Here is a 27,320-nt window from a genome sequence, read left to right on the forward strand (position 1 = left end):
TGGATGCAGAGGGAATCTAGTTGTGTGGTCTGTCTCTGTGTGTCTGTGGGGAAAGCTTCCCCCCCTCCCAATTCTACTCCTGTAATTTCTCCCCCTTTCCCATTGCTAACCAAGCTTGATTCTGACAGCTCGGTTCATGCACATGTTGATCCTGGCTGTCAGGGAACAAAGCACTTCTTCCCTGTTCACACACCCGCCGTGCTTGAGGAGAAGCAGCCCAAGAAGCATCCTGAAGGAGGACCCCCCCACCCAAAATCACCCCACTGGAAAGAAATCTCATCCCAGACCAGACCTTGGGAAATGAACATGCAACTCACTCATCCCATTGCAATGCTTTGGGATGAACCCGGAGGTAAGTTTTTTTCTTTTTTCTTTTCTTCTCTCTCACTTTCTCTCATTTCTTTCTGCCTCAGCCTTTCAGTGGATGGGGAAAGACAGGAGGGAGGTTAAAAAAGAGAGACTAAAAAGAGAGAGAACCCACCTCCCTGATGTGAAGATGTGTTAGGAAAGAATTTCTTGTTGCTGGGGACCAGGAACCAATCCATCACTCGGGGCATAGCTCCAGTGGGTTGGTGGGTTGAGTTTCTCCGAAGGCCAATTGTGCACCCCATGTACACCTCTGGAAATTTATTCCAATCGATTGATTCATGTCCCCAGAAAAATACATTTTTTGTTTTATTTCTTGAATTGATGTTTGTGACCATCAAAAGGAGCAGAGGAACATTCTATGTCTTGCCCTCCATGTGGGGCAGACACCAACTCCCATAAACTAGTCAGTGAGTCTGAGTATAGAGTGGCTTGATGGGAGCTGCTGTCTTGAAGCCTTGATTGTGGCTGGGTGTTAGATGAGAGCCGTTATCAATCAGTAGGATCTGTTTGTATCACCGCCAACCTCTTTTGAAGCATCCAGGGCTTGACACAAAATGAACTGGTGGAAAAGTTGTTTTGTCTCCCTTTAATGAGTTACTCAGAAAGGCATCTGGCTGACTGCTGTCAGAAACAGGATACCAATACAGATCATCTAGTCTCTCTCCTTGCTTTCTAAACAGTTCTTGCAATCTATCAAAGCCAGGCAGATAGGAAAGGCTTCTACCACTCCCCTTTTCAGCTACCAAGAAGGACTTCCAAACTTTACCGAAGACAATGCTTGCATTTCCCTCATTCCTGTGTGCTTCCCCTTTAAGAAACAGGACACCATTAAACATCCACCTCCTAACCTGTTCCGAAAAGTTGAAGATGTGAGAAATACTTTGAGCAGATGCTTTCAGGATCGATGGTTTCAGATTGCTCTCGGAATATTAGATTGACTTGTTCACCATACTGTGCTCTCAGCATTGTTGTTGACTTTCTGCTGCTGTTGCTCTACTAGTGTGTTTTCTGTTAGGTTTGGATGGTTTTTTTTTTCATCCTGATGGAAGGATGGAAAGGCAGGGTGTGACTGTAATAAATTATGGAATTTGAGTTTTTCCTTCACATCCTTCTCTGTGGAATCCAATTATTAGAGGTGCCTTTTCATATACTCTTTGTAAATCTTATAGGTATATAAAACCTTGCTCCACACTGTTCCTGTATTGATAACTATTCTTTCTTTCTTCTTGATATTTCTTTAGCCTTCAAGAGTCATCATGGTTTAAGTGTGTATTGGGGAGATTCAGTTGCGATTCCGTCTTCAGCTATTGTATACTTTGGGCCACTCACTCTCAGCCCAGTTCTGTTGCACAGTGTTATTCTTGTGGGTGTAACATGAAGGAACGTAGCCTTGAGCTCCTGGAGAGAAACTGGAATGCTAAAATAATAATCAAATAATCTTCTGAAACTTTAAACATTTGTCCAACTATCTTGCCTTTTGATCATAAAATACCTCTTGTACATTTGATGGTAGCAAAACTGAGTTTTCTTCTCTGCTGTTGGCTTTCATCCTTTCAAAGCCCTTTCCTTCACTTTGTCTCCCTTCCCTGTTCTGAGATCAAAGCTGTTAATGATACTACAAGGTAATCTCTTGCAAAGGGGCACTGATTGCCCCTTTGCAGAACTTACTAAATCTCAATAATTGATTTCATCAAATTTGATGACAGTGTCATGCTTTAATCTAATCTTGGAGTCTTTTTCTTTCTTCATTTCCTAGAGCTTGTCATGATTCCTTCCTTCCTTCTTTCCTTCCATCCTTTTTTTTTTTTTGGTACAAGACAGGAGAAACTGCTTCTTTTGAATTCTCTGTGGTGCAAATTGAACTGGAGAACAATCACACCCTAGGAGCTAACAAAGAGATTGTGCAGGATGTCACTGTCATTCTCAATTATCTGATTGCTGTTTGTCAAATGATTTATGCTGAGGAGAATCTCGGTCTAGGCTTTTGATTCTACATTCAATAGAAATTAAAGGCATCAGATTCTCTTTTCATTCCGCAATGCCAACCAAAAAGCAAAACAGTTTCCCTGTTCACACAAAAAACAGTGGTTCACAAAACAGCAGAACCACAAAACCTTCAGGAAATAATAACTGAAGCATCATTAAATTATACAAATATCAGGGGACTTTCCTATCTATAATACAGGATGCCTAAACAAGTGAATATTTCCAAGATAAATATACACCGAGTATTGGTGTACTAATCTTTAAAATGCTTCATTTTAGTACCACCCGAACAATCCCCTCCCAAAAAATATTTATTTTATTCACTGTCTTATAATGAAGGGGAAAACACTGTTGATAAATTTTACTCTTTTATCAGGTGGAAGATATGTTGATTGAAATGTCATTGGCAAATGATTTTAAAAGTCTATATGGTATGCTTTTGTGTCATAATTGTTTGCATTGATGCATTTTAAAATAAATGGTATGCTTTTGTGACAGGAGAGTTGGCATGATAATTGGTGAAAATTTAATGGGTGAAAACTCCACAGCAGAAAAGGTGGTTAATTTTTCTAAATAAATTGTTTTGCAATTGACTGGAAGTTAGCCGTCTAGGGTAGATTGGGGTGAAATATCAGTACCCTCTCTGGGGACAGCTCTTAGACAACATGTGTCTTCCAGAAACGATGGCTATCATTCAGCACCACGCTATTGGACAGCTCCTTTCTGAGAGGCATTTTTCTGAAATCTTTGCCATTGGTTGCCTTGCAATTATTAAGAATAACCTCTTTAGAAAAATAGTTTAAGATTAGCTATCCCTTGGGTATCCATTCATACAAAACTTAGAAAACTATATGCTGCCTTGCAAAGTTTGTAGTATTGTACTTGTACTGTACAATCTGCCGTGCAAGTTTCATGCAGACTGGCTCACGGTACAGACAGAGGGTTGGAAAGAATGTCACACCAAGTTGATATATTCTTGGCAATGCTTGGTGTTTGGCACCAAGCAGACCAAAGCCTTTGGCACTGAAAAGTCTTTGCAATGTCATGTTTGATGTGGTTGGTCTTTGGGGCTTTCAGCAGACATGGTACTTATTGGTGAGTGTTACAAACATGTTGGCAGGAGGAATAGGACAGGAGGAGGTGAATACAGAATACCATCAGGCACATTGGTGAGTATGTGTCATAAAGACTGATGCTATATATGTTTAAAGATTAACAGAACCACTCTGGAATAAATATTTTGGAAAAGAAGATGTGGCTGGGAAAGCCTCTTTTCTTAGATTCACAGGGCACTGGTTTCATCAAAGGAAGATAACCACTGGGCTCAGCTACAGGTAGGTGGTGGTTTTTGTTTTTTGCTATCTTTCTCTTTGATTTTTTTTCAAAAGGTAGATTCAAGTAAATAGATGTTTTACAAAGAATAGAGGACCATATGGTATTCACTAATGTTATTATTTGTATCAGTACAATATTCTTTGTATATCAAATCCCTCTTGAGTGGGTTTGTATTTTAAATAGTAACTGGGTCAGAGTGCAAGAAGTAAAATGTTTTCATGAGTTCTGGATATTCATTACATCTTTGTCTCCTTCTTTCTACCATGGGATGATGGGATAAAAATGGTCCTGGGGATGTTTGCCCAAAAGGCCTCCTTAGTTTTAGCAGGCTTAATCTAACATCAACATCCAGCCCTTATTTTTATGAACAATCACCTGCTGAGCTAAATCATCATACACTGACAAATCTCCCCTTCTTTAATAATGTAAATTTCAAGAGTTAGGATCCAGCGAAGTAAGCAATGATGTAACCTGTTAGAGTTCATCCTTTGTAATGAACACTCAGCCACTAATCGGGAATGTAACTGCATTGGACTTAAATGTCCCCTTCTAGATTTATGAGTGGGTCCACATAACAGGTTAAACTGATTAAAACTGATGAGTGTAATTTGATTCAATGTGATTTGGGAAGCCAATTATTGTTTCAGCAAACTGTATGAACCAGGCCATCACGTTATGCCAAAGCGAACATGGCAATTGTATTTTGCATGTTCAATGAATTCCGCCTATGATTTTCATTTCCCTCTGTCTTTCTTGGCAAGATAATCATAAGGCCCAGTTTTGTGAAAAATATTCATTCCGTCCATTTTCTGGTGCACTGCTGACATCTGAGCTGTTCTCTAAAATGTCTTTGGGAACATTATGAATTTGTAAAGGATTTGTATTTGTAAGGGATATGAGAAATTCAAGAGAAACTGGGGATTTGTTTTGCTTTTAACCCTCTATGATGTGCATGAAAAAAAGAGCTAGACTTCTCTCCCACATGCTGGTTTCCTGCCAGAAGAATGATGTTTATGTTGGGAGAATTTAGGAATATGACACCTTTGCTCCTTCAATCTGGATGAATCCATGATTAGTCCATCTCCATTCACAGTCTCATTCTTCGTAGTGTGTGCAATACTTCAGAAAATTCAGAAGCAGAAAGGCTGGCAAAAAAATTCAGAAGGGAATTAAGGAAGCCATTTTTTAGCTAAATTGTAGCCTAGTTTACCTGATGGCAAAGTATTTGTATCAATGTTTTCCTTCTCCGTTTAATGCGCTCTATTCAAGCAAATGTATTCTTTATTTGCTATTGTATTCTACCTGATCCTCCTTGTGAATAGAATCCTCTCTTGCCACAGTTGTTGTTGTTGTTGTTGTTGTTGTTGTTATTATTGTTGTTGTTATTATTATTATTATTATTATTGATTTAATCTTCAATTCAATTCACAGTCTGAGACTGGTAAAAACTTAACAGTTCAAGAAGTTAGTTTGGTTTTAAATTTTCCCATCTCTTGAAAGCAATCCATACCAAACAAAGCTAGTTTTTATCCGAAGTGTTAAAACTAATTTATATCTTAGTTCTGCTGGCTGATTTGCATTCACAATCCAAAGGCTGTTATGAAGCAGCATAGCTTCAATCCCAAGTATGATGTATGGTACACCATTCTTTATTCAAGTTTCACAAACATGTGTTTGTAGGTAGGCATATTTTTCCACATATTTTGCCCTTCTTGGTATTTGAAAAAGTTCTACGATATTTTCTGCGTTTGTCCTTGTCCATCATAGCCTTTCTACACAATAGTAGCATATTGCTATTTAATGTCCCTTATTTTCCATATTATTAACATTCTTTCATGTTATTGTGTATCATTCTAGGGCAGCATAATTTCTATTACATTTGTTTCCAGGCTGCATCACAAATGATAAAATTCTCCCTTCCCCTGTCCTGTGAAACCAATTTAATTCAGTAGCCTAATAAATTGTTGTTCATTCCTACTATGTGTGCTGTTCAGAATTCTGTAGGGTTTGGGGCCACTTATCCACCCACAATTGCAAATGTGTGAAGCTTGTTTTGATTTAAATGAAAATGATAGATAATTGAGTCTTCCTAGAATCAGTTGTAAAATGAGGAAGGCAAACAGATCGATGCACAGGAAGAGAAGAGTCAATTCAGCTTATATTTTTTTTCCTTGAGGAAAACAAAAGAAACCTGTTTGAAATCATTTAATAAACTGCTGGGTCAGATAAATTAAAATCAGGATGAGAAAGAGTAGAGAAATAGCAGAAAGATGGCAAGCAAAAGTGTATGAGATTAAATATACAAAATAAAAGAAGGGAAAGAAGGGAAAGAGAAGGAAGGAAGGAAGGAAGGAAGGAAGGAAGGAAGGAAGGAAGGAAGGGAGGGAGGGAGGGAGGGAGGAAGGGAGGAAGGAAGGGAGGAAGGAAGGAAGAAAGAAAGAAAGAAAGAAAGAAAGAAAGAAAGAAAGAAAGAAAGAAAGAAAGAAAGAAAGAGAAATGAAGGAGGGAAGGGAGGAAGGAAGCGTAGCTACCTACCTAGCAAAGAGAAACAAATAGCATCCTAATATCACTTGATTATTTTAAAGGAGACCATTAAGGGAGCGCTTGCTCACTCTTTTACTCTCACTCCAGAAGAACAATAACAGAACTATCAAGGCTGTGAAGGCTTTGACTATGTCAAAACTGGGTAAAACTATCACACTTAAATGGATTGGATTATGTGCTTGGTACAATTTGAAATCAAGACTATTATTCCATCACCATTTTCTTGCTCTAAATGTTATTTAAGGTTTAAAAGAGTCATTTTCACAGTCTTCCAATAGAAGGAGCATTTGGGGGGAACTGAGATTCTTAGCGGTGCCTTTCAAATACATCGAAGGAGGTTGGCGGAGAAGTCTTTAGGAGAACATTGTTCTACTGAAAGCCAACTGGAGCAAAAGGTCTGTCTGATTATTGATTGTACTGCCAGCTGTTTACACTGAGCCAAAGAAAAGGTTTGGGATTTGATAAGCAACACAATGCAGATTACTGAGCTCGAACCTGCCATCCAATTGAAGATAAACATGCTCCAAGGAGAATATTGACAGGATCTCATTTTTCTTCAGCATAAAGAAAAATAGGACTTTACCATAAATTGTGGTTTGTTCCCTCTTCCATAATTTTTCTTTATGGAATCTCTTATGGTCTGATTTAATAGCTATGACTCTAGTGCTATTCTAGCATCAAAGGACAGAAGGACAGAAAGAATAGGGAGCTCAAAAAACATCCTAAAACAAAACAAAGCCAAATATTTGATTAGTTTATTATCCAGAGACTGTCACAAGACAAAGTGGGGTCAACTGCCCTACTCAAGCAGCAAATGTCTAGAGGTATTTAAAAAGCAACAAATGTCATTTTCTCTATCTCTTAAAATGATTGTTACCAAGCATGGAGAGAAGTAAACTGTCCCAGCTGCACTCATGCAGAGATTTAAGGTAAAAAAATTGAACAAACAAATCAGGCATTTGTCCATCTCTGGATCACAACAGTGGATAGGTGGATTGTATATTTAATGCATACTTAAAAGAATTCCTCCACTCCCACCCCCAAATCATTACACAAAGACTCCTGAAACAAACAGGAGGAAAGAATTTATCTTTCATTAAGTTCCTTTAAAAAACACACACAATCCAGTTTCCTATCTGCAGGAAAGAATCCAAAGAATAAACGCAAAATACCATTTCTTTCTGGCCTGATGTAAATCACTTTCCATCCTACAATGTTCATTTTGGTTATTTATTTCCGGCTTCTCTCTCCCTCCCTCCCTCTCTCTCCTATCTATCTATCTATCTATCTATCTATCTATCTATCTATCTATCTATCTATCTATCTATCTATCATCTATCATCTACCTACCTACCTACCTATCTATCTTTCTCATCTATCTATCTATCTTTTCTCTCTTTCTACTATATATCTATGTATCTTTTCTCTCTCTCTCTTCTATCATCTTTCTTTCTCTCTTCTCTCTTCTATCTAATCTATCTATCTATCTATCTATCTATCTATCTATCTCTCTATATCTAATCTATCTATCATCTCTCTCTCTCTCTCTCTCTCTCTCCTCCTTCCAAAGTACCCTCCCCCTAGAGCAGAGTACCCACTGTAGAGGCTGCTAATTACACTAACGATGGGCTGGGCATTCTGCAATGTGTCCCCATTTGTCAGTTTTGTTACAATGGCAGCAGATGGGGAGGGGGAAGGAGGAAGAGGAGGGGGCCGCGATTACAAGATTACGATGTCACAGCAGTAAACATCCGAATTATTGCAGTTCTCGGGGAAACAGCCATTAGGCAAACACTGGTGGAGGAAAAGTGTTGCCCTCACTTCCCCCCCCCCCAAAAAAAACATCTTAAGAAGCAGTGCCAACTTTTAACCACTAGTGTTCCTTGACAACTGTAGGCAAGCAAGCAGTTGTTTTGTTTTAAATGGCTTTTTTCCCCTGTTTTTTTTAACGAAGCCTGGCTGTCAAAGCAGGCTTTCAGACATAATTACTTGCTATCAACAAGGCTAAAACAAAAAAACGAAACAAAAAAATGCTCCTGGGTAGATTTTTTTTAAAAAAAGAAGCTAAACACAGGCAGAATAGCAATTAAAATATTAAGAATCTTTCTTTAAAAAATCAGCAGCTGACTAGAAATATAGCTGTGTATTATTATTATTATTATTATTATTATTATTATTATTATTATTATTATTATTATTATTATTATTATTATTATTATTATTATATTTGAAAGTATTTGGATAGCTTATAGTCGCTTGGGAAGTCCTTGAATCAACTGGGGAGAAATGGACAGGTAAGAATAGAGATCTGTTTAATTATTGGCTGTTTTCATACTTTGTGCTAAATCTTTTTGGGGGTTTGGCTTATCGTGTGAACACAGCCATTGTGGTTTCTAAACCAGGTATAGCATGTTGTGTGCAAACCCAGTCACTTGTATTATAACAAATCATCCTTACGCAAATCAACATGCTGTATGAATCAAGACAATACTATCTGCATAATACTAGCTTCTCATAAAATGGTAAGCCATAAATTATGATTTTTGTATCACAACAGCTGGGTTTATGTAACAAACCATATGCAAACCAAAAATTATTTTTTCTATTTTGGCACATTGTGTGTACCTAGCTACTGGACAGAGGTGGGTCAGGATTATAGAAATGCACCTTTCTTAGGTTAGCCCAAAGGTCCTTTTTCAAGAGGCAACTGGACTTTCTTTGTTTTTCCTTGAAGACATTTTGCTTCTCATTCAAGAAGCTTCTTCACTTCTGACTGGAGCTTCTGGGATGTGAAGCGAAACGTCTTTAAGGAAAAACAAAGAAAATCCAGTTTTCCAGTTTTTTCTTGGACGAGAAGCAAAACATCTTCAAGGAAAAACAAAGAAAGTCCAGTTGCCTCTTGAAAAAGCACTTCTGGGACTTGGATGACTGAATATCTCCATGAACATTTCTCAGGTTATCCCAAAAGTTTGGGAATGGATTTAGAACCATTCATTCTACTACTATTACCAAAGTATAAGTAGAAACCAAGCACTCTGAAAGTGAAGATATTCCAGTAGTTACTATAGGCAGTGCTGATATCTCTGCGAGGCATATTTTACTTTAAAAAGTCTAATGACAACACCTCAGTTGAGGGATAATCAAGTCGTGCTTGGTGAAACAACCAGCTCTCATCCTGCAACAGATAACACTTACAGGATGACCATATATCTCTGATAGAAGCGGGGGCCCTAAATCAACTTTAATGAACGAAATCCTAGCATCTTTAGGCTGAGCTTGAAAAGAACCCTGCTTCAAAATCCTTCAGAGCATTTGCCAGTCAACAATGACAAGACTTAGCTAGATATGCCAACAGGTCCATCTCAATAGAAGGCAGCATCCTGTACCCTTATAGATAAGCTAATGCAGAAGTAGATACATCTTTCTCTCCTGGTCTGGAAGCAATGATAGGAACCATTCAACGCGGCTCACCTCCCTGATTCTGGCTGTGTTTCAGGAAGCCAAGAGGAGTTTTACAATTGGCATGGTGCAGAGACACACAAAAATATCAGACTTATGTCGTTCCCCCCTCACCCCCATTCTCCATCATCAGCTGCGCTAGTTGCCTGGATTCTAACATGAGTTGGCAACCAAGGACAGTTGGAAGTTCAGGATGATTTTGCCGTATTGTATTTAATTTCCAAGGGATGCGATGACTGAGTGGCTAAGACGCTGAGCTTGTCGATCAGAAAGGTCAGCAGTTTGGTGGGTTGAGTCCCTAGCACTGCATAATGGAGTGAGCTCCCGTAACTTGTCCCAGCTTCTGCCAACCTAGCAGTCTGAAAAAAAATGCAAGTAGAAAAATTGGGACCACTTTGGTGGGAAGGTAACAGCGTTCCATGTGCCTTTGGCATTTAGTCATGCCAGCCAGTGGTCGGATTCAAAAATTTTTACTACCAGTTCTATGGCTATGGCTTGATGGGTGTGGCAGGTGAAGGATACCGTAAAATCTCCAGTCAGAGATGGTATTTGCTGGTTCTCTGAACTACTCAAAATTTCCACTACCAATTCTCCAGAACTGGTCAGAACCTGCTGAATACCACCTCTGATGCCAGCCATGACCATGAAGACATCTTTGGACAGCACTGGCTCTTCAGCTTTGTAACAGAGATAAGCACCGCCCTGCTAGAGCCAGAAAGGACTAGCATGCATGTGCAAGGGGAAACTTTACCTTTCATTTAATTTCCAAAAAGCATTACAGTGGGGAAGTGAAGAGGAGAAGGAGATTACACAAAGGTTGCTAGTACAGGGAGTCCTTGACTCACAACAGTTTATTGAATGACCGTTTGAAGTTACACTGGCACAGAAAAAAAGGGGTTTATGAGTATTTTTCACACTTACAACTATTGGACATGTAGTTAAAATTCAGACCCTTGGCAACTGACTCCAATTTATGATGGTTTTGAAGTGTCCCTGGGTCACGTGATCCCCTTTTACAACTTTCTGACAAGCAAAGCCAATGGGGAAGCCAGATTCACAACCATGTTACTAATTTAACAACTGCAGTGATGCACTTAACAACTGTAGCAAAAGGATAATAAAATGGGTCAAAACTCACTTAACAGATGTCTCATTTACCAACATAAATTTTGGGATTGGTTGTGGTTGTAAGCTAAGGACTACCTATAGTGAGAGTGTTTTTCAAACTTGGCAACTTTTAAGATGCATAGCGAAGTCCACATATTTTAAAGTTGCCAAATTTGGGGAAAAAAACCTAACTAGATTGTTGATTTCAAAATATGTTTTATTTTAACTTATTAAATCCTCAAAGCTGTCCCAAAGCTGTTTCAATAGGCAACTGGACTTTCTGGTTTTTCTTTGAAGATGTTTCACTTCTCATCCAAGAAGCTTCTTCAGCTCTTGAAGAAGCTTCTTGGATGAGAAGCGAAACGTCTTCAAAGAAAAAAAAAGGTCAATTGCCTATTGAAAAAAGCACCTTTGGGACAACCATGACCTGGATGGACTGAGAATCTCCATAGATAATCCTAAAAACTGTTCACCTCAGTCACAAGTACCAAAACATCAATACCTGAAAAACAGCTACATTAGCATAGAAGAGAAACACCTAAAATTCAGAATGGGAAATTTCGAATGTTCTTGAAGCTTCTTTTCTCCAGGATTAGAAACTCTCTTCTATGCTAATGTAGCTGTCTCAATAGCGAGCCAGCTATTTCTAGAAGTTCAACTGGTCAGAGGCCAACTTACAGGAATAGTATTCTTATTTTACTCATATTTGAGAAAAGAAAGGCAACCCTGTATAATTGGCTGATCCAAGCTTGCTATTCACAAAGCACTGAAGACCAAAAAATTAATCTGTGCTTGATAAATATTTTCAGTTTCCTGAAGTGAAACACAGAAATGTTTACTTTTCACAAAGATACTTGATCTTTTAATTATCTTGTTCTTTTGGACAGTGAGCATTGGTGATCAGAGTTTACTCAGTACTCTAAGACGGGGGTTCTCAATTTTTTTTTGATCCAGTTATCCCTGTAACCCAATCACAAATTGGTCTATTACCACTAAGATATGCCCAAATTATCCCCTTGGTATGATTACCCCAGTTTAAATTGCATTTATAGGACTTAACTTTGATTGTTAACTGGGAGGACGGAAACTTAGCATTTATATGAACACAGTGGGTTAATTTGGAAACCAAGCTAGGTGTGTTGAATTTATATTTACCGACAAAGGAATAAAGGGAGATTGGTATAGATCTATTTCAAGCTATTTCATTCTCGTCAGCTAGCCATACCCTTCTGGGATTTGAACCTGGGCTACTTTCGAATCCCAGAAGGGTATATCTAGTTGACAAGAGCTAAATAGCTTGAAATATAGTCTCTCTTTATTTCTTTGCCGGTAAATATAAATTCAATACAAAAATAGTTTGTTGCAAAAGCGACTGCCTGTGAAGGCTCCTGAATTGGGGCGGAATGGCGAAAGTGGAAGCAGTATCCTCTGTGCCATATTTGCATATACCAGGTCACCCTGATTAAAAAGAACACTCAAGCTGAGTGTGCTTTGTGAGCACAGCTAAACACGCTTACAATTTAAAATGATGGTACCTGTCCAATTTATTAATTTCATTCTCTTTGTCTATCATTGAACATCAAGTAGGTAGAGAGAAAAACAGGGAGGGGTAAATGAAAGAACGTAAAAGTTAAACGCTTCTTCTTTCTTACACTTTTCCCTCACCTGCCTTCCAGCTTCTCATCCTGTTTCTCTCTCCTCCCTCCCATACTCCCCCAGTCTCACCATCTGCCCTTGCCTTCCAATGTTTAGCAAATGTTTGATTCTGTTATCAGTCTCTGGCTTGCCTTTTCACCTCCTCTCCTTCCCTTCTGAGACAGATGGAATTGAATCTGCTGAAAACCCAGCTTTACTGCATTTACAACAATGAATAGGGGGAAACATTGGATTATTTATGGTCACCTAAATAGAGCCTGCCATTGTCAAGAAGTCCATATAATGGGAAAGAGCTCCATTCTGTGACAAGCACCTGTAGTTTCTGAGTTTGTTTCCAGGCCTTGACTCCCAATTCTCCTTGTCTTCTTGCTCCAGGTGCACACAGGTGCACAACACATACACACACACACACAAACTCCTGAATTTCTTTTTAAAAAATATATTTTTATTATTTTTTAAAAAAATATATACATCCATATTGTGTGTGAACAGAGTTGGTTCTGGGTAACATTCATATTATTCCAATTCACAATAGCAGTATTAGTAATCTTTACCACATTTATCAAATTTAAGTAATACTCATTATATTATTTAAACATTCATAAAAGAAAAATGCCCAAAATCTGTAAACTTCTAATCTTTCTAACTCTTCATCTTTATCTCTATCTTCATCTATCTTTCTTTCACAGTCTAAACATTTCTCTATTGTGTATAGGCAAGGTACTTCTAGGTATCATTCATATTAATCCAACTCACGCTAACACTCCTGAATTTCTGATATTGAGCGCACAAAGTTTTTCCCTATCTTCACTGTGACTTCTTTCTCATTATACTATTTTCTGTCTGGCCTTTGCATCCTGAAGACACAGAGAATGTAGTTTCCTATCTTTGTTTGAATTTATACTTGGTACTCTGAATTCTAATACAAAAATAAAACAGCTATGTATTTCTCTTTTAAGGAGGTTTTAGTTAAAATCTAAGATGTGGTTGGAGCATCTGGTGCTCAGCAAGACCATTCCTTGATGCTTAGTTAACAGTGGGAGAAGTTCTCTCCTCTGATGAAACTAGTCAAAGATAAGGGCTGCTACCTGACTGAAGAAAATGCTTCTTTTTTTTTTGAAAACAATTTTATTGGTTTTTTTAAAAACAAACAAAACAAACAAAGCATAAAAACATCAGCTCTCCTCCATACATATATACAAGCAGTGTGTCGGTTGGTTCATCAGTTTTGTGCATTCATTCCGTAGTCTCAATTATGGTTATGTTACATAATAACTCGTATTATCAATCCAAACTTATATGTCCTCATATCATTATTAAAAAATCATTTGACTATGATTTTATTCATTCATACTTTATGAGATAACTATAACTTAGGTAGTTTATTCTATAACAAATCATATAATCATACCAAATCTATCCTAAAAAACACTTTATAGATATGACGTCAAATAACAAAAGAAAAAGAAAAAACAAAGATATTCCTTATTATCTAACATTCTAAATATTCTATTATTGTATTTTATCATCCAATCATTGATAGAAAAGGTCCCAAATTTTATAAAATTGTTTATCCTCTTGCTCTCTAATTTCAAATGTCAATCTACTCATCTCAGCACATTCCAATATTTTCTTAATAATTTCTTCCTGCAATGGAATTTTCTCATTTTTCCAATGTTTAGCAAATACAATCCTAGCCTCAGTTAATACATTTACAATCAGATATTTCAAGTCTTTACTGTATGCATCTGGTAAGATTCCCAATAAAAAAAACTCCAGTTCAAATCTATGTGTTTCTTTGTCATTTTTTCCAACCACATGCGGATTTTAGTCCAATATTTTCTAGCATCCTCACAGGTCCATCACATATGGTAGTATGAGCCAGGTATCTGATGACATTTCCATCATTTTTCAGATTTATTCTTGAACATTCTTGCTATCCTTGTTGGGAGGAAAGTGCCACCTGTAAAACATCTTATACAGATTTTCTTTATAAGCTGTTGACATTGTCGTTTTATAATTTTGCGACCATAGTTTTTGCCATTTCTCTAAATCAATCCCATATCCAAAATTCCTCCCCCAAGCAATCATAGTTTCTTTAACTTGTTCTTCCTCTAGCTTAATTCCCAGTAAATAACCATATAGTTTTTTAATCACCTTTTCATCAGTACCTGTCAAAATCTTATCTAAATCAGTCTGTTTATCATAAAATCCCTCTGTTTTAGAATCTTCATCATACCTTGAGTGTATTTGCACATATGAAAACCAATTCATCTTTATACCTTGTTCCTCTAGATTTTGTATCGATTTAAGTTCACCCTTTTCATCGAGTATTTCCCCATATCTAACTGTTTGTTCCTTCTTATAAATTATAGGATAGGAAAATGCTTCAATGGTCGATAACCAAACTGGAATTTTCAAATAACATTGTCTTTTGATCTTCTCCCAATTTAACCACAAAGACTCCTGTCTTCTAAAATAGCCCTGCATTTTAGTTCCCTTATACCATAAAAAGGCATGCCAGCCCAACAACAAATCATGACCTTCTAATGCCAACAAACTAGTCTTTCTTAGTGTTATCCATTCCTTGGCCCACATCAAATTTGCAGCTTGATAATACAACTCCCAATCAGGCAAACCAAAACCTCCTCTAATTCTAGCATCTTGCAAAAGTTTTAGCATTTCTTTCACTCCATATATTTTTTAAATTTAATTCATCTGTCATTTTAAAAAAGGATTTAGGGAGAGTCTTTCTGTTTTGCTTTGTTGTTGTTGCTGTATAGTCCAGTTTATTGTCTACAATTCCATTAAAATCTCCCATCATAACTATATTGACATAGTCCAATCCAATTATTTTCATGTGTAATTTTTTGTAGAATTCTTCTTGTTTATCATTCGGAGCATAAATTGCAATCAGGAGTGTTTTCATATTATTATCCATTATTTCCACCATTAATACTCTTCCATCTTCATCGGTATAAATCAATTTTGCTGGAGTGGTCTCTTTAATATATAAAACCACTCCCCTTTTCTTACATTGTGTCAAACAAGTAAATATTTCCCCTAATTTTGGCTGTACCAACAATTGTTCATATTGTTTTTTAATATGTACTTCTTGTAGACAAATTATATCAAATTTTAATTTCTCTAATTTGTGAAAGGTTTTCCTTCTTTTAACAGCTGAGTTAAGTCCATTTATATTAACTGTAATCAATTTTTTCTCTTCCATGGTTATATTTTATAGTTAGGTTTAGCAGCTCTTGTAAATCTTAGTTCACGTTGTTCTTTGGCTTCCACCTTTCCACCTACTGACCTTCTTCTTTTTCAGTTGCCATTTGGCAGTCTTCTTGGAATTCAATTGGTGAGATCTCTTTTTCTGCCTCTTCCTCTTTTCCTCCAAAAAATTCTGTATAAAATAATTCTGCTTTCTCAATTGAGTCAATTCTATGTCTCTGATCTTGCCATGTGAACATTAAACCTTCTGGAAACAGCCATCTATAATTTACCTCTTTTTAAAGTAGCATTTTAGTCAGGAATCGGTATTCTCTTCTCATCTCTCTCATTCTTCTGGGTATTTGTTTCAAGACCACAATCTCCTTGTCTTTATATTTCAATGTTTTCTCTTTGGCCACTTGCAATATTTGCATTTTAATGGCTTTCTTTGTAAATCGAATGTGAACTTCTCTTGGTAAGCTATTTCTCATCGCATATCTTGTGAAAACTCGATAAACCTCATCTATTCCACCCATCATCTTCTCTTGTTATTTCCAAAGCTTCAGCCAGTATTTCTATCATTATCTCAGCTAAGTTTTGTCCTTTTATTTCCTCTATGTTTTAGAATTTAAGATAGAATTCTGATCTATCCATCTCCCATCTCAACATACCACTTTTATCTTGTTCAACCACCATTAATCTATTATCAATATCTTCAATCTTCTTATCGCTTTGTTTATCTTCTTCTTCAGTTTTTTGGAATCTCTCATCATACTTCAACATCATTTGTTGGATGTTCTCCACTTTTTCATCGGTTTTCCCTGTTCTTTGTTCAATATTCTCTGTTCTTTGTTCAATGTTCTCTATTCTTTGTTCAATGTTCTCTGTTCTCTGTTCTTTGTTCAATGTTCTCTATTCTCTTTTCAATATTCTCTGATCTTGCTTGAATATTTTGAATTCCTTGCATAATCATCTGCAGAGTCACTTTTTCTTGTTCTTTTTCTTGTTTTTACATTGTCTGTATTGAACGTTGTCCTCCAGATGGTGGAGAGGAAGAAGTAGAAGTTGAAGAACCAGGAGCTGTAAATTTCCTACTCATTTTAAGCAATTCAAAATCTTCAGGTTCTTCTAAACCTTAATCCAATTGTGAAGTAACCAGTTATAGTTCAAAATAAAAATAGTAGAAAAAAGAAGTCCAGTAATAATGATTAAAAAAAGGGAGGACAAAATTTCTTCAGGTTCTTGTATACCTGAATCCAATCAATAGTTAGATGAAGAAAAAGGCTTAAGGGGAAAAAAAGAAAAAAAAGGAAAGGGAAAAATTCTTCAGGTTCTTCAACACCTTAATCCAATTGAAAGGTCTCAAATAGAAAAGAGTACATGTGAATAAACCAGAAAGGTAGATGAAAAAACAAAAATACCAGGAAAGGAAACAAAAGGCTTTTAAGGCTTTCCCTTTAAAATAAAAAGCAAACGTAGAGATTGGACTTCCAAAGAAAAAAGGAAAAACAAAGACAAGCTCCAACAAAGCCAAAAACCCATATAGTTATTACAAGAAAAAAAGATAAAATGAAATGCAATAAAGCTGGTGAGGAGGGATAGCACAATTTAGAAAAAGTAAAAAGGGCACACTGCACTTTGTTTAATTATCCAAGGCCCTTATTATAGCTCTCTTTTCCAAAAACTTATTACCTTTTTTTCCCCTAGATTTCAACACCAGACTCCATCTGTTGATAGAAACCCAGAAGAGCACCTGCAATAATACTCTCCCATGATCTTCCCTCTATCTTATCAAATAGCAATGTCCTTGAAAAAGAGTCTCAGTTCTTTCTTTCTCAGCTTTGTCTGGTCACAGGGAAATAAAATATTTTCAAGCCTCTAGTTGGCAATGTTACAAAGTTTCTTTGCTCTCACTTTCCCCCTCCTTTTCCAAGCAAGATACAATAAGAATTAATAAAAAAAAGAAAAAATATTTTTTTAAAAAAGAAATAACTAAAGGGAGTCTCTAGCCTAAAATATTACAAAATCAAAAAGGAGAAAAAAGAAAATAGATGTAAACGAAAAAACCAGTCCAGTTTCAAAATACAAGATCGCGTATAGAAAATCCAGCAATGAGAAAGAAAAAAAAAAACATTACTTTGACATTCCTGTTTAAAATTGCCGCTTAATCACTTCTGTCAAAATTTTTACAGGTTCTTTCTTTTCCTTAGGGTGTCCTTTCAGATCTTAGAATTAAAAAAAAGTTCTCACCAAACTGGCACACTCTCTCTTTCTATTTTCTTCTGTTTCGGAGCTGTCCCAACTTCAGCAGCTTTAATGGCTGCCTCTTTGCCGCTGGCAAGAAGAGCTTCTCCTGGATCTACCAGGGACTTTGCGGTATCCCTGGGATCGACAGGATGTGCTCTTCACTTTCACCATCTCTTTGGGATGGTTTAGATCCGATAGGACCGTCCAGGAGCAAAGATATCGGCAGCGATCTCAGACCTCCAAGATCACATGCCGTATCGTCGTGACGCCCTCCCTCTCTAAAGAAAACTTAAAGCTGGAAGGAAGGAAGGATCCTAGGGCAGCTATACTCTTCTTTCATCAAAATCATGGTTGATACCCTGAGCTCTAACAGGTTACCTCTTTGATCATCACAGCACAAGCTTTCTGCTCCACAAAGATCAGAATATCCCAAACTCAAGAGAACAAACCTTGGCCATTCTAGCTACAATAACCCCCAAAGTAAAATAAAATACAATCTAATTGTTTCCATGGTTACAAGAAGTGGCCTTTTGAATGAGACAAGTATCATCATTGCTGCCACAAGGTTAAGGCAGATGGGGGTGGTGGGAGGGGAATAGAGGAGGGGGCACAAATATGTTGTCTTTGGAAAAACCATGGCAACAGATTTTTTTTTCCAAGAGAGAGAGAGCAACTGCAAGTGTCAAGGCTGTGGAGAACACATTTGGGCTTTCCAATGTCATTGCCAAGAGCTCCACAGAAGCGACAGCTGCGTTTCCCTGTTCTTGAGTTTCCCACTGGGGAGACTTAGGAGCTCCATCCAGCAGCCTTGAGAGCTTCCATGCAACTCATCAAGTTGTAATGACTACTATGCCAACTTGAGCCTTGTGAATTCTAGATAGTTTTCAACAAGGATAACTTGTTGAAAGATGGAGCAAGGGATTCCTGCTTTGCATTTTGGCTTGGTGTGAGATCAGTCATTCTGGCTCACAAATGATTTATTTGTGGTTTGATATAAAGTCTGTTCAAATTTATTTAGTTTTCATCCACCTTTATTACTTTATAAGTAACTTATGAGTCATGGTGGTGCAGTGGTTAGCGTTAGCTACTTCTGCTGACTGCCAGCTGCCTGCAATTTGGCAGTTCGAATCTCACCAGGCTCAAGGTTGACTCAGCCTTCCAGCCTTCCAAGGTGGGTAAAATAAGGACCAAAATTGTTGGGGGCAAGAGGCTGACTCTGTAAAACCACTTAGAGTGGGTTGTAAAGCACTGTAAAGTGGTATATAAGTCTACATACTATTGCTAATAAGATGGCAAACATACATAATACTCCTTCTTCCTCCTCCCACAACAACAACCTAATGAGGTGAGTTGGGCTGAGAAAGTGTGACTAGCCCCTAGCTAACCTTCATGCTTAACGAGAGACTAGAACTCACAGTCTCCTGGTTTCTAGGGCAGCACCTTAACCACTACACCAAACTGGTTCTTCCCAAATAGTTTTTTATATCAAATACTTATGTTCTGTTCTCTGGTGATATGCTATCGTTTTTTGCATGTTCAGTTGGTGGGGTGAGCCTTTGGTGGCCAAGGGGAACTCTTAGAGTTTTGTGTGTGTGTGTGTTTAAGGAGACCTACATGCTTGTTTTCAAGCTGTGCTCATGTCTTAGCACTTCAAAGAGGACAGAAACCTCTGGTGTTAATTTTCAGCAGTTATAAGTGGAGCTGAGCTCTTAGGGCTACAAAAAAGAGGGGGAGACAGGAGGTCATCTACTTCTGATTTCTGGCATAGGCATTGGCATGAAAGCCATTGGTGGGGTGGTAGGTTTCCTGCACTGAGCAGGGTTTGGATTAGATAACTTCCAAGACTTGTCCCAACTCCCAACTCCCAATCTTTGACTAGGTGTTATTTGTGGCCAATAGAAGCAGAAATGTTGCCTGGCACTCACCCATGCTCAAGATGTACCATACTTGTTGACTCAGAAGAAAGTCTTATTGAGCTCAGTAGGACTTCATAATAGACTCAGTCAAGCTCACCTGCAGCTTGTTATATAGATGTGTCCATATAGTGTAGAGAGAAGAAATGCTTTTCCATTGCTTTTTCTTTGGGTCATTTATTTCACTTTATCACCCACAGTCTAAAGGTTGGCCTCTCATCCAAACACTAACCACCATTTGTTTGATGTTTTATGAGATCAGTTACACAAACAGGAACAGACATAGTAAGATTTACTCCAAACTTAATAAAGTCAAGCTTATGTTCTTAGCCAATGATGTAGACTCACCTGAACTTTAGTGTGCTTAGAAGATGGACATCATACATTGCCTAGCCAGATGTGCACTTTTCATCTCCTGGAAATCCTAGCCTTCATGTACAGTGCTGAGAATTCTGGGAGTTGGAAGGCAACCTGATTGAGCAAGGCTGTCCTAGTATATCGACTTTGCACCAGTTTGGGTCTTGGTATTGGCACAGAGGAATAACAGAATAACAGAGTTGGAAGGGACCTTTGATGTCTTCTAGTTCTAACCTCTTCATAAGGAGAGTCCCTATACCATTCTGTCCCATATCTTCTTAAAAACCTCCAGTAATGGAGCACCCACAGCTTCTGAAGGCAAGCTCTTTCACTGCTTAATTGTTCTCACCATCAATAAATTTCTCCTTAGTTCTAGGTTGCTTCTCTTCTTGATTAGTTTCCATCCTTTGTTTCTTGTCTTGCCTTCTGGTGCTTTGGAAAATAAGTTGATCCCCTCTTCTTTGTGGCAGTCCCTCAGATATTGGAACACTGCTATCATGTCACTCCTAGTCCTTCTTTTCACTGAATTAGACATACCCAATTCCTGGATTTAAACCTGATCCCTCTGGAGGAACCCAGGTTGAAGAAAGACAACCCAGAAGAATCTATCTGCCTGAAGAAACAGCGAGAAAGCAGTGGTGCTATGGGAAAAAACCAATGAAAACATAATGGTTTGTTAATTTTGCAGATTATAGCCTAGGTTACAAGTGACATCATACATAGCAGGATGCAGCAAGAAACAAGTTCTGGAAGCAATATTGAAGAGCTGCTTGTTTTACTAATCCACAGTACTCTTTTCTGTCCTTCTCCCTCCCCCCTGCTGTCCCCTCCCCATTTCTTTTTAATCATCTGCAGTTTGGAAAGTTAGCTCTGCATTGATGCCAAATAATTGCAGAGATAATTGGATGATAACTGTTTATCTCAGTAAAACAAGTATTGAAAAGAGGGTACTTTGTATTTTTTTTTACCACCACTTACCCCTGTAATTGTTTTCATCAACTGCCTTTTCAGGGTTCTAGAAAAAGATATTTTCTATGATGTAGATCAGAAATACACAAAGTGAGTTCCCAGGCTACGTGCAGTCCCTGATTCTCTATTATGGATTGTTTTTAAAAGATCTGATAAGGAAATTGCAAAATCTTGGCTTGGAAAAAGACTATACAGTAGTATAGAGAAGAGCAACAAAGATGATTAGGGACTAGAAGCTAAAACATAGGAAAAACTGTCATAGGAATTGGGTATATCTTAGTTTAATGAAAAGAAGGACTACTGGTTACATGATAGCAGTGTTCCAATATTTGAGGGGCTGCCAAAAAGAAGAGGGAGTGAACCTATTCTCCAAACCACCTGAAGGTAGGACAAGAAGCAATGGAGGGAAACTAATCAAGGAAAGAAGCAACCTAGAATTAAGGAGAAATGTCCTGATAGTTAGAACAATTCATCAGTAGAACAACTTGCCTCCAGAAGTTGTGGATGCTCCAACATTAGAGGTTTTGAAGAAGAGATTGGATAGGCAATTGTCTGGAATGGTACAGGGTCTCTTTCTTGAGTAGGGGGTTGGACTAGAAGCCTTCCAAAGTCCCTTCCAACTCTGTTATTCTATTATTCCATTCTGTGTTCACTTCAGCTATATGGAAAAGACATGAAACCCAGCTTATTTTTTTTTTTTTAGTCATTCCATCCACTACTTTTTGGAATCCAGTTCCTGACCTATCTATCAAGCCAAAGTGAAATACACTCTCCTCATCCTGTGAAACATTGTCCATTCGTCTTTTAGAATAAACAGTTTGTCCCTTTCCTGATTGGATGGACTGATGTCATTGCACACTGCCAGATGTTTGGTCCTCTGTACAATGATCATTATAGCTTTAATTGGAATATGCTTTACTCTCTGGAATATGACTTATCCCAATTTAATTTTAATTAGGTGAAAACCTTGGAAACCTTCAGAATCGGTTTTCACCAGATACGTGCCAATATGATATATCCAATAAAGTTATTCTTTGAGGAATCTACCTGCCTCAGAGTTTTACTTTCTATGGGTCTATTACTTGGAAGCCTGACACAAGTTAGATTTCAGCTTCAGGGGAAATACTTGCCACTCTGGAAAATGGACAATCAGAAAGATTCCTGCAAGTGGTTGCATAAAACATGGAATGTAAGATCTTATTCATGCCACGATGGAAAGGGAGATAGAAACAAAAAACAGGTTCCCTCATTTGGCTGAATTTGAGAACTATGCATGCCAAAACAGCTGAGTGGAGAAGGGATGGATAAACAGCTCTGCAATGATGCTATGAAATGGTTTCTGATGGTTGTAGTGTCAACTTGTAAAGCATGCCTGTTACTAAGTTGCCATAAGCAAGGGGAGGGGGGACTAGAAGTACATTCCATGCTTATCTTACAAAGATTGTAGCTAGGCTACCGGATCTTCTGCCTGCAAAAATCCTTCATTGGAGAATGTGATTGATGACATCCAGCCTGTGAACATGCTTCGTTGGAGAATCTGATGTATGACACACCCAGGGAAGAGGGGGGGAAAACAGGGTCACAGGTGACCATGAATTATGTGTGTCAGAATTGGCTTCAACTGGGATAATGCCGACATGTTGCTCCTAATAAATCTTTTGGATTCTTTTGAAGCTTGGCTCAAGGCTCATGAGCCAAGGCTAATTAGGGCAATTTCCAGAATCCTGACAGCAAACCAACTCTGACACATGTAATTCATGTATGCCTTATGGGTGTCTCCAAAGCAGTGGTGGGATTCAAAAATTTTTTACTAGCGTTTCTGTGGCTATGGCTTGGTGGGCGTGGCAGGGAAGGATACTTCAAAATGTCCATTTCTACCCCAGGTTACTATGAAATCCCATCCCCCCCATCAGCCCACTAACCTGCTTTCCAGCTCCATTCTCCTGTGCAGGGCAACAAAAGAAGACCTAGCTAATCAGCTGGGACTCAGGAGGCAGAGAATAGATGGGGGTGGGGCCAGTCAGAGGTGGTATTTGCCAATTCTCCAAACTACTCAAAATTTCTACTACTGGTTCTCCAGAACTGCTCAGAACCTGCTGAATACCACCTCTGCTCCAAAGCAACCTTTTGTCTTTAGCAATAGGCTGAAACTGATAAAGAGTATCTGGCTGAACCATGCTAAGTAGCAAATGCTGTCTTCATTGGTCTGAATATTCTGAATTGCAAGCTATAAGTATCACCACTGCAGCACACTCCTAGCACAGAGAAAGTGAGATGTCAGGAGAAAGACTTCTAACAAGAGCTACACCCAAATAATGGCTTTTTGATTTTTCCCAACCAATTTGTTGGCCAAGAAATGAAACAGATGAATTCTCCCCATTTTTCCAGCAGGAGAATTTGTCCAACAATACCAAATGGCATTTTTCTATAGCAAATATAAAATTTGAGAGCCAGTTTGGTTAAGCCACCAGGCTAGAAAGCAGAATATCTGAGTTCAAGTCCCATCTTAGGCATAAAAACCAGACAGGTGACTGTGGGATAGTCACTGTCTCCCAGTTCACCTCACAAGGATGTTATTGTGAAGAAAACAGGAGGAGGAAGGTGTGTTAGATATGTTCACTGCCTTGAATTATTTGTAAAAACAAAGGCAGGAAGTTGTGGGTGCCCTATCACTGGAGATTTTAGAGAAGGAGATTGGACAACCGGTTGTCCAGAATGGTATAGGTCTCCTGCTTGAGCCAGGGGTTAGACTAAAAGACACCCCAAGGTCTCCTTCAACTCTGCTAGTCTGTTATCTTCTTTCCATGATGGCACAGGGAGAGTGGGGTGGGTAAGCCTCTATTCCAGATGCATCACTGCACATGGGAGAAGAGGGGAAGTGCCTGAATGAGTGAGTGTGGTCATCAAAGCATGGGCAGGCTGGAGGGCTTTGATGTGGCCTGAAGCACTTTAAGGATTAGGTGAACATTGATAGATGAAGGTAGGAATTGGCACCTTCCATGTGAACCAATTTCTTGAAGTCTTCATTTTCCTGACATTTTATCTGGGTTGTCATTTGTTTAGCAAATTTATATCCTCCCAAAATCTATAGGGAATCTTGGAGGTTAACAACCATAACACTCAAGACATCAAACATTCATGCTAAACAAAATTTAAAAATCCACGGTGTGTACACACACACACACACACACACATTCTAATTAAACAATTAACTAAAACAGTCACCAGAGTTATCATTCATTCTAAATGCATCATCCTCCCCAGCACCCTTGAGAACTGCAGCTTTGTAAATTGGTCCTTATTTTAAAAAAAGAGGACAGAAGCAGATAACAAAATTTATGTGCGCCAATTGACATGCATAGAGTAGATATAGAAGTCAGTTTTATAATTCAAATACTGTGGAGTCCCTGGTGTATTTGTACAATTCAAACATGAATGCAGGACAGGACACTGATTACCAGCAATTGACTTGGGTGCTTATTGCTTAATCTATTGAGTAAGGTAGGTACAAACCCAGTAAATTACTGCCCAACTGCTAAATATCAATGGACAAATCCATACTTCTTATTCTTCCTTTTTAGAGTTCTTTATCTTTAACTCAAATTGAAACCTAATTGCTCCTCATATGCAAGCCTGCTATCATTAAAGCAGGACACAGGATCACCTTTTCTCCTTACATAGTCACCCGGTAGCGTACTTTATTTATTTTATTTGCTGATACTATAATTGTTGAACCCAAAGGTGCTTTTTCAAGAGGCAATTGGGGCTTTCTGGTTTCTCTTTGAAGATGTTTCGCTTCTCATCCAAGAAGGGGAATCAAAACAGCCGCTTCATAAACACATGGCACAACATAGGAGAACAAACTATCAGGACAAGATTCAGCATCCATCTGTATTTAAAAGACAAAGGCCACTCTTTTGAAGACAGCAAAGTCAAAGTCAAAAGGGACCATCTAATGTCAAAACTGAACAGTCCTCTTTCAACAGAGGCAGAGGGATGCAACATCCTCTTATCTCCAGTCTACCACACAGTCCTTTCAACAGTTCCAAGAAGGCTTCACATCCATTTGCACTACACTGGTGACTCTGACAACACAAATAAACCTCCAGGTGGCTTCAACAACTTTCTGAAAGAATGCAAATGACCAGCTGTCTGCAAGGAGTATAAATCTTTCCATTCCCCACCATCCAGTCAGAGCTAAAGAAGCTTCTTGGATGAGAAGTGAAACATCTTCAAAGAGAAACCAGAAAGCCTCAGTTGCCTCTTGAAAAAGCACCTTTGGGTTCAACAATCACAGTATCAGCAAATAAAATAAATGAAGTATGCTACCAGGGTGACTATGTAAGGAGAAAAAGTGATGCTGTGTCTTGCTTTAATGATAGCAAGCCTGCATACGAGAAGCAATTAGGTTTTGATTTGAGTTAAAGATAAAGAACTCTAAAAAGGAAGAGTAAGAAGTATGAATTTCTCTAATGATATTTAGCAGTTGGGCAGTAATTTACTGGGTTTGCATCTTCCTTATTAAGATCCTTTTCTGGCAGCCATTTCTGGTGCAACAATGTTCACCTAGTCAGCAAGGAATCCGATTAACCCACAGCAGCATCCCTAATTTGTGCAAAGCAATTGTGGTTACTTGGTTATCACTGTTTCATGCCCTGCTCTTAATTATGAGCCAATCACCCCAGTATGCTCCCGATGAGATTTTAATGCCCTTCTCTTGCCTTGCAGTGCTCCCAATTTTGTTGCATTTGCAACAACTACCTCCAGTCAAGCAGAGGACGTTTTGATGTGAATTTATCTGAATGGATGAGTCTTTCTCCCATACAGGATTGAAATATCGCTTGGGCAGGAAAGTAGACTGTCCCCATTCTTGATCTCTACCTCCATTCTCATTTTCAGCCCTTGCAGTTCCCCAACATGACATTGAGACAGCAGATAACCAAACCCAAGAAGGTTTGATCGCTGCCTTTGGACAGTGTTGAAAGAAAAAGGAAAACATTCCTTTCACCCAGTGGTGGGTTGCAAAGTGGTTTAGCACAGGTTCATGGACATGGCTTGGTGGGTGCACTTTGCACATGCGCACACCCTTTGCACATGCGCATGTGCCAAATGCGCACTTTGCGCATGCACAGAGGCTTTCCTACTCACTTCCTGGAATCCTGCACTTCCCTGTCACTTCAATGGCTGACGCGCGCAAAGCTGCTGCACTTCAAAAGCAGGGAATAAAAGTCAGTATGGGAGCCCAGGTAGGGAGGTGGGCCCAACAGCAGCTCGTCAGAGAGAAATGGTTCAGTCTCCACTGATCTTCAGCACTGCCGGTATGCCAGAACTGGGCTGAACCGGTAGAATAGCACCACTGCTTTCACACCAAAATGGATACATTAAGCCCATGTCACTAATGGACTGGAAATAAGAGGAAGACAACTTCACTGAAAATGGCTAAAAACAGGGGTGGGTTTCTACTGATTCTGTCCACCTCTGTAGAACTGGTAGCTCTGAAGAGCATGTTTTTGCCCACCCACCCACCCGGGCTCTTACCTGACCTTTATTTCCTGATTTTTTCAACTTCAGCTGCCCTGCGAGGCACAGCTGCAATTAAAAAAGCAGGAAAAGAGGGCTTTTTGAAAGGCTGCTTCTCTGCACGCAGCGTGCTGATGATGATTTACACGTGTGCCGGAAGCATGCAGGGAAGCACATTGTAAATCACCGAACCTCATAAATGACCAAACTGGTAGTTAACCCTGTCAGATCCCACCCCTGGCTAAAGAGAGAGATTCACCCAGCATGTTTGGGCTGTAGTGAAAAAAACTCCATAGCTGAATATTTCATCTTATGTTTTAGATTGACTATTCTAGTGAATATTTTAAATCAGACCCCATGCTTTTTGTTAAGAATATATCTCTCCTTCCTAGTGTGATCTCAGCTGGTTAAGCATCAGTAGGAGCAAGCAATCAAACATCTTTGATTTTGTACCAATTTTACTTTTGCAGGTTGACAGCACGATGAGGCAGATGTGATGTAGAGAGTTTCCCAGACCATAATCAATAATCATGTAAGATTACAGGAGGCTGAGAGTGTTGCTAATATGGCCCTGGGGTATCATTAAAATGATAAGTGGTTCATCAGTGACTACCTGAGCTAGAAATGTTATGGCTCTCCATCCAT

The 27,320-nt window shown here is 38.6% G+C and overlaps 1 protein-coding gene across 1 annotated transcript in view; it reads left to right on the top strand.

Annotated features, from left to right (window-relative positions):
• The first annotated feature begins 307 nt into the window (after nt 1-307).
• Nucleotides 308-27,320, top strand: part of LOC113442045 (apoptosis-enhancing nuclease-like) — a 64,117-nt gene continuing 37,104 nt past the window's right edge. The window contains exon 1 of the mRNA XM_087941349.1: nt 308-352. The gene's annotated coding sequence lies outside the window, so the exon portion shown is untranslated. The remainder of the gene's footprint in view (nt 353-27,320) is intronic.

This window comes from Pseudonaja textilis, chromosome 13, assembly GCF_049901715.1.
Source record: "Pseudonaja textilis isolate UNSWEBS1 chromosome 13, rPseTex1.2, whole genome shotgun sequence".
NCBI lineage: Eukaryota > Metazoa > Chordata > Lepidosauria > Squamata > Elapidae > Pseudonaja > Pseudonaja textilis.